The sequence below is a fragment of the Tupaia chinensis genome, unplaced genomic scaffold, assembly GCF_000334495.1.
Source record: "Tupaia chinensis unplaced genomic scaffold, TupChi_1.0 Scaffold000708_1, whole genome shotgun sequence".
In the NCBI taxonomy this organism is placed as follows: Eukaryota; Metazoa; Chordata; class Mammalia; order Scandentia; family Tupaiidae; genus Tupaia; species Tupaia belangeri.
Genome location: NW_006160231.1, coordinates 971,914 through 980,455, shown reverse-complemented (window position 1 = coordinate 980,455; position 8,542 = coordinate 971,914).

Sequence of the window (8,542 nt, the reverse complement as noted above, 5' to 3'; positions counted from 1 at the left end):
TCCCGCCCTAGGCCTTGGGCGGCCCCCCGGCCCTGAGACGCAGCCCTGCCTGTCTGCCACGGTGAGTGTGCCCACTACAGGCCTCTGCTGCCAGGGGCCCCGCACCCTGCCCCCAGCCGGCCCCACTGCCCAGCTTGTCCTGGCTCCCTCCTACCCCGGCCCCCGACAGGCCCCTCCTGGAACACTGCAGCCAGGGAGCAGATGTGCTCACGGCTCTCTCCAAAACTAGTCTTCTTAGGAATCCTGCCACGGGGAAGGCAGGGTTGGGAGAGGACTGGAAAAACAACCCAAATACCATAACACAGGAAAGTGATCCAAATAAAAAGCAGCAACTGTGTATCTGGAAGGAATGAGCTGAGGAGAGGTGCGGGCTTGTACAGCGTGGCCGCGAGGCTGCCAGCCTTGGCAGCCCGGGGCTGGGGGCTGGGCAGCCACCACCAGTGGCCACCACGCTGCTCCAGCCAGGGGCTGGGTTTGGGAAAGCCAAGTCTGGCTGACTCAGGCGCGAGGCAGGGCTCTCACCAGCATCCTCCTCCTACCCAGAGCTCCAAGCGCTGGATTCTGCAGCCTCCAGGAGGCCACCGGGAGGAAGCCAGGCCTCGAAGGGTTCCCCACCGCCATGGCCAAGCCAGAGTCCCCACCACTCTCCGCCTGATGGGTCTGCTAGGGACCCTGGCAAGGCCGGAATCACCCATCGCTGGCATTCTGAGCATGGGAGAGGGTGCATCTCAGAGTAGGGCCGAGGCAGAGACCGGGAGGGCTCCTCTCACCGGGGACTGCAGAATCAAAGCAGCCGCATTCGTGCCCAGTTCTGTCCTAATGAGCGGTGTGACCTTGGGCGGGTCCCTCCCTGTTTCCGAGCCCACAAGACCTCACTGTAAAAGCTTTCTTACAACCAAGCTTCCTCTGTGCATCTCAAACAAGCCTGCTGAGCCGCGGCTGCCAGCTCCCACCTGCCTTGTCAGCCACGGACCAGGCGCCGAACCTGGCGTTTTCACGTATCGGTACATACAGCTCATATTTCCGGGAGGTGGGCATAATTATCCCTTTACAGACAAGGAAGGTCGGGTGCGGGGAGGTTAAGGAGCCCTGAGACCTGCCAGGTGCAGGGGTTGCACACGGTCTGACCCTGGAGCCCCTGCCCTCTCTCCTAACGGTGTGGTTGTAGGGTGAATCCTACACTGCGGCCCAGTGGGCAGGGAAGAGCATTGTCACAGCTGGTGGCCCAACCAAGAGGCCATTCCAGAAGGCCTGGCAAAGGAGCCTGGCCGAGGGTGCTGGCAACAGGTGGCAGGGACTCTGTGCTTGGGGAAGGCTTTGTGGAGTGAGGGGTGCCCAAGTTTGAGGAACTGACGCCCCAGTGTTTTGCGACAGGCCTGGAGGCCAGGATGCCAATCAGGGTGGCCAGGAAAAGGGCCGCAGCAGGTGCCTGGGTGCAAAGGGGCTGCACTCGCCATGAGGGAGCTCCACAGCGCCTGAGAGCCCGACAGGGAACACGGGAACCGCGCGGGAGCTCAGCAGAGGGCAGGCTGGCGGGCCGGGTCGGCAAGGAGTTGTGATGCCGCCAGGGCAGCCAGAGATAAAAGGAGGCCAGCCAGGGTGTCCAGTGGGCCCAAGAATAAAACCCCTGGCCCTGCTGAGGCTCCTCTCACAGCACCAACTGCTCGGGAGGCTGAGGGGCTTCACGAGGGCAGGGCTCAAGCACAGAAAGTGAGGCGGTGGTGAGCCTGGGCCATGAGGGGTGGGGCTTTAAGACCTACTTCCCAGCTGCGTCTTCGACTACACACTTAACCTCTCTGCGCTCAGGAGGGCAAAACCTAGAAAAGAGCAGAGCAGAGCATGGTTCCTCCCCAAGCCCTGCCCCATCGCCTCCTCCATGAAGCCTGCCTCTGATACAGTGAGTCAGCAACTCCCTTCCCAGCGTGCTGCAGCCCCACACGTGCTGTTTCAACAGCTGTGACTTCACTCCAGTGACCAGCATGCATGTCTATCGCCCCCTCAGGACTGTGGCTTCCTAAGGCTTCCCCCTCAGCTCTCCCAGACCATGGAACCAGACAAAGGGACTGACGATTGTTCGAGAAGCGGAAAAGGGACATGAACAAAATCGCACCGAGGGGCTTCCTCAAGCAGCTGGTGGTCACTCCGGGCCTCAGAGGAGCTGGTGCAGTTGGATCGTACTTTTCTTCAAGGAAACCAAAGCTCTCCCTGGCTCCTGAGGCCCGGGTAGCCATACTAGTCCCCGGATGTCTGAAGAACTCTCTCAACAATGTTTACGCCTCACTCCACAAACATTTGTAGAGCACATACCATGGGCCAGGCTGGAAAACAAAACCCTCTGCCCTCGGAGGTGTAATTGTGCTGTGGAGAATGGGGTACAGATAAGCACCTAGATCAATGTGCTTGTGACCATCTGGAGGGGTCTCTAGGAGCCCATGAAGACACCACATCTATCCAGACCCATCCAGAAAGGAGTAAGGAAAGACGGGGCTGCCACAGTTGGCCGTGAACTGCACAAGCCATTGGCCCGTCCTTCCAGGCCAGCAGTTTCTGCAGCCTCGCCACTGCTCACCTTCACCTGGTCCACCTGCCTGGTCCCAGGGGGCCTTTCTCCTCCTCTGTCCTCTGCTCTCTGAGAAGTCCTTTCTCTAGAGTTCCAGAAGTTTCTTCAGGAAAGCTCCCCAGGAGTCCCTGCTGTCCCCTTTCTCCTGCCAGCTCTATACAGTGAGCCAGCTCTCCTCAGAGATGCACATTTTGAGGAAGTGTGATTCATGGGGAAAGAACTCTTTCCACAGCTCTCTAACCTTTGACGTGACCCCGAAAACCTGTGAGTGATCTAAGCCTCCCAAGCTCATAAACACGGGAGCCACACCACATCGGGCTGTGGAGAAGGCCTCTGGCGAGCTTCCCGCCACCCGCTGGAGGGTGTTCCACTTTCCACTGCACCCCAACAGCCCTCTCACAAACCTCCACTTTCCTGGCAGCTTCTGGGAGTGCAGCATCTCAGGGTCCCGGGGCTGCAAGGACCGATGTGCCAAGGTCGCCAATGGCCTGCCAGTCCATGGCTAATCCCAGAATCTCTGCTCCAGCAGAGGTGGAAAGGCCTCTTGTCTCTTGTCTGTGTTGCCGAGAGAGAGAGACCAGAGGAGCAAGCATCTCACAGAACCTCTTTGAGCCCGCTCTGGCTAATGCGCTGCTCAAGGCAAGCCAGGCCCCTTGCGGTGACCACCATTCAGATTCCTAGCCTGGTCAGCCGAAACATGCCAGCGCTCATGCTCATGCCCGGGAGCTGATGGGTTTGAGACCCGGGGGGAGGAGAGTGGATGCCCAGATCTATGGAGGGTGTTCCTATCTTTCTAGCTTCTCTTATATGTGCTCTATCATGAATAAAGAAAAACATTAATTTTTAAAACAGTTAATTTTATTCATTGTTATTATTTTAAGTTGACCAGAGAGAGAAAGAGAGGAAAGTGAGAGAGCAAGCTGCCAGGTCCAGGACTCAAACTGGAGTCGGCCATGTGCGAGTCCAGTTCCCTTAACCACCATGCCACCTGCCAGCCCACCCCCAGATTTAATTTAAATACAGTCTCCTTGATGGGAAGATGAGAACGCCTAGGACGAGGAAGATGTGTACAACTTCTAAGCGACATGTCTATAGAGAGCATGCCCAGTGTGGGCGTGAACACAGGCCTGGCTCAGACTACGCTTTCTGGAGGTTTCTTGCAAAGCAAAACGGTATAAGTGAAGTCTGTTTCTGCCAGGAAGGCAATGGTTTTTGGAGACCAACCTATCAGCACTTAGTTCATTTTAACGAACTAGAAACGATACGCCTGTTCACTACACAGTATAACTCTTTCTACAGCAGGTCATAGCACATGCAGGCCAGGGGGTACCCAGAGACGACATACTGGAACGCCGTGCACGGTCAGTAACCCATAAATGCTCACCGTTATTCTCATGTTGTATTTTATGATTTGAGCGACCCCCGAGAGAGGAGCTGAGCAGAACAGGGAGAGGGGCTATAAAATTCCCAACAACTACTGGGTGGGCCGAGGTGCCCTCAAGCCTGGGGAGGGGCCTGGCCAGGAGACCACGGCTAGGGTTTCACATCGAAGGGGGCCGGCGGTGCAGGGTGACATCTGTGCTCTTACGGCTGAGCTGAAAATAGCACCGCCACTCAACTGGCCGCCGAGACGGGAGGCAGCAGCAAAGATGAACCGACGGCCCATGGGACATTGCCGAGGCTTCTCTGCCTTCCTCCCCACCCTCCTCCTCAGAACAATGTGAAGGTCAAAGGCCTTGAAATAAGTTTCTGTGGTGGGGTGTGGCCCCACAGGCAGGAGACCTGGGCTGGCTGTCGGGAACCCTCCCCTGACTCGAGCAAACCTGCTTGTCTTCCCATTCTCCTCTAGTCAGTAGGCAACATGGACACCTGACATAGACTCAAGACAAGACGGGCGTTAGATCCTTCCTTTCCCTGCAAAGTGCTGTGGGGCATCGTCCTCCCTGGAAAGCCTTTCCAGAGATTTCTCTCCTGCCAGTGGCTAAGGGTGCACCAGAAGGGAGACAGCAGCGGGAAACTTTTTCTCTTCGCCAAAGGCTGAGGTTGGGTTGTGGGAGGGATGAGGGATGTTCTGCTGGGGGTTGGGGGGGGGCGGTAAGGGAGCACCTGCAGGCCCCAGTGTGGAGCCAGCTAACCGTGTAGTCTTGAACCACCACCCCTGGGGTCTGCCTTCTCAGTTGACTTTCACATCTAACCCCATGTTCCCCACTGCCGGTTTAACCAAATGCTGACGTTCTCCTCTGAAGGGAGAGAGCCCAAAGGATCTCCTTTGGGTGCGTGCAAGGGCTGCAGGCAAAGGGGGAAGCCCCCAGGAGACTCCCTCTGGCGCCCGTGTTTTCTATATGTACTCCTGTTTAAATTCCAGGATTTGTGGTCTCGAGACTTTTAATCACTTACTTCTCCTCATTCACCCTTTTGAACCTCAACAGCCTCATCTGTGAGAGACAGATAAACAGTCGCACCCACGAGGTCGTTGCTGAGAACAGATGAGGAGAGATATGAGAAAGTGCTTTCCAAACTGCAGACTAAATAAGAATAATGGTGACATTGCTGCGAGTCTGGAAAAGCAGGCACTGCCCTGGCAATGCCCCTAAAGCCTCTCTGCTTTTCAGGGTAATACCACTAGGTCCTTCTAGACTGGCATCTGCCTGCTGACTCTGAGACCCTGCAGTGGGCCATGGCCAGGGCAAGAGGCCAGGGGAGGCCAGCCATCGTCCAGCCTCCAGCATGGACACTGATCATAATCCCCCAGGGAAGAGCCAGGTTCTCTGCCCAGGATGAATGCTGTTCCCAAGGATGAGCTCACTGCTCCAGAGCCAAGGAGACACAGAGAGACAAGAAGTAGAAATGGCTGTCACCAGTCTGAAGTCACATGGCTTTCCTGAAGCCAGCCCCACAAGCCTGGCCATACGACCCGTGCACTGAAAGGGCCAACCTTGAACCCAGTCCAGGGCCCTCCCCCAGGTCCGAAGCCTGAGGCAGGAGGGCAGGCAGACTGATGCACCACCAGCGGCTGTTTGTTGAGCCTGCACGAGGTGTTTTACACACATGTCCACTCATTCGAACCCTGTGAGGCCAACCCTGTGAGGTTGTTTTGCCATTTTCAGAGGAGACCTGGCTATGCGTCATTTCCCAAGGCTGCTCACTTCACAAGTGGCAAAATTGGACAAGATTCACACGAGAGTTTGATGGGTCTAGAGCCCATAACCAGTGTGTGTTGCCTACTTTACCGGCGCACTGGCCCAGAATGCCAGAGTGGGCTGGGCTAGCTTCCGGGTGGGGTCTTCAACCACCCAGAAAGGAGGGTCTCAGGAAGAGTAATCATTCACTCTCAGCAACTGCGACTCTGGACATTGCCAGCCCCCTCCGTACCAGACCAAGACCCAGGGACGCTCTGCCTTTGCACTTGGCTGGTGAGAGGCGTCAAGGCTGGCCTGCTCCAGAGCCTGGTTTGAATCCAGGGAAGGCACCAGGGAGGCCGGGGCGGGGAGATAGTGTCTGCTGCAGTCCCCACTCCCCTTACTGCTCCCTGCAGAGTGACAGGGTCTGATTCCAGAGCCCTGTGGAACCTGCTCCTGGAGGGCTGAGGAGGATATAGCCCTCCGGTCTCCCACTGCCCAGTTGGCCATCCCCCCAGGCAGGGGCTGGCAGGCTTCCCAGTGCCCTGCAGAGCCCCCCACCTCTGTTCTTGCCATCTCCTAGGAAGGGGCGAGGTGGCCTGGACAGAAGCGGAGGCTGAAGGCTCAGATCAGATGTGTGACTTTTGTTGGGCTGGATCACCCCAGAGGAATTTTTCTTTCCATACTGTAAAAGCCATTTAGAGGCCAGCAGGTGGGATGGAGGTTAAGGCAGCTAAATCCCACATGGCCAGCTGAGGGCTCGAGTCCTGGACCTGGCAGCTTGAAAAAAACATGCCAGGCACATGTGAGTATGTACCCCAAATCCTAAAAGTATGGAGAAGGGAGTGAAGCATAGCCATCCCCCCTGAGGGGGTGATCTCTCACTTTTTCATTTTCTCTCTCCACCCCCTTGCCTACGAATGTATGTACCCTATAGCAAACTAGGGGAAAAAAGCCATTTAGATACATGACAGAAATCCGGCAAATGGAAGAAAAAAACGATGTGTGATTTAACCATCAAAACACACCACTGGTATTATCATGTGTTTCCTCCTCTGCTCTCCTGCCTTATTCTTATTTTTTTAAAAACTGCTTAGTAATCATAATTATGCCATTTCCAGAGTAGGGACCCAGACTGTTTCAGCACTTGTCACAACCTAGCTGCCTCTCCACGGCACTGTGTCCTTGCTCCTCTTCCTTCCAGATGGCTGCAGGTGAGGCCATTGTGCAGGTAGAGGCCAAGGTTTTCACCTCCACTTTAAGAACCTTTGAACTTGGGGCCAGCAGGTGGTGTAGTGGTTAAAGGCGCTGGATTCCCACATGGCCGACCATGGTTCAAGTACTGAATCTGGTGGCTTGCTTTCTAACTTTCCTTCTCTCTCTCTGTCTGTCTGATCAAACTAGAAAGTAACAATAATAATAAATAAATAAAGTAATTCTTTTTTTAAAAAAGAACGTTAGAACTTGAAGTCTTACAAAAGAAAAAAAAATCAATCACATTTTGTCAAGTTTTCCAAAAATGGCCTATTTTGAAAAGAATACAATTACCTGGACTCAGAGCTGGTCCGGAAACCCAGGCAGCCCTTGGGTGCAGCAGATTCGGCGTGGGAGACCGCGAGTGGGGGAAGCATAGGGAGAGTGGAGCTGGGGCACAGGGTGGAGCCGGGGCACCTGGTACCAACCCAGGAACCACACAAAGCAGGCCCCTCAGTGCTCCTGTTCCAGAGTGTAGAAGAGGCGTCTGGAAGATGTTGGGGCAGAAACGGAGGCGCCCCTGCCACCTGCCTGCTTTCCTCTCCAGAGCCTTCCCGCACTTGTTAGAGGCCTGCCTGGAAAAGGCAGCCCGGAGGTGGTCCTGGTAACCTGGGTCTGGACTGCAGCAGGCCCCAAACCTCACTCACTCCCAGGAGGGCTCCCCAACCGTCAGCCTCCTCAGGAGTACTCTCAGGTACTCTGAGGGTTACTTATATTTACCAGGGGGCTGTGGAATGCATCGTGCAAGGCCTGTTGCACATAGAAAGGAGCTATACGTGCCCCTAAACGTTCACGTTTTAGTTCCAGAAGAATTGGAAGCAAAGCAGTGTAGTGCATTGAGCAGTGCCTCGCCCTGGAGTCACACTTGTCTGGAGCAGAGTGCTTCCTGCTGGCTCCTATCCACTTACTGAACAAATAAGTTACTTAAACCTTTCTAAGCCTCAGCTTCCTCATCTGCAGAATGGGGTCCATTTAATTTACCTTGCCGAGTCGTGGGAAGGGTTAGAGGTAACGTGGAAAGTGCCAGGCCTATGGTAGGCTTTCAGAAATGCTGGCTGTGATGGACGTAGCACAAAACCCATGTCGGATGCTGAAGGGGCGCCACGCAAAGGAGATGCTCAGAGCCTCTGGGTGGTGAGGGGCGGCCGATTCAAGGGCAGGGATTCTCAGCCCTCTGTGCATTAGAATCACCTGGAGAGCTTTAAGTTGTGCTCATGCCCGGGACCCACCCACCCAATTAACAAAGAATGAGGTCCAGGCTTGGGTCTGGTTTTTAAAAGCTGCCCACGGGACCAGCAGGTGGCGTGGTGGTTAAGGCGCTGGACACTCCCACATGGCCGACCAGGGTTCGAGTCCTGAATCTGGTGGCTTGCTTTCGCACTTCCTCTCACTCTCACTCTCACCCTCTGTCTCTCTCTGGTCAAAATAAAAAAATCAATGAATGGATAAATAAAATAAAAATAAATAATTATAAATTTTAAAAAAGCTGCCCAGTTGATTCTGGGTTGAGAGCCATGGCTCTATGAGGTGTTTTAAAATGTGACTTAGAGGGAACCAGCAGTTAGCGTAATGGCTATGTCGCTGGGTTCCCACGTAGTCGACCGCGGTT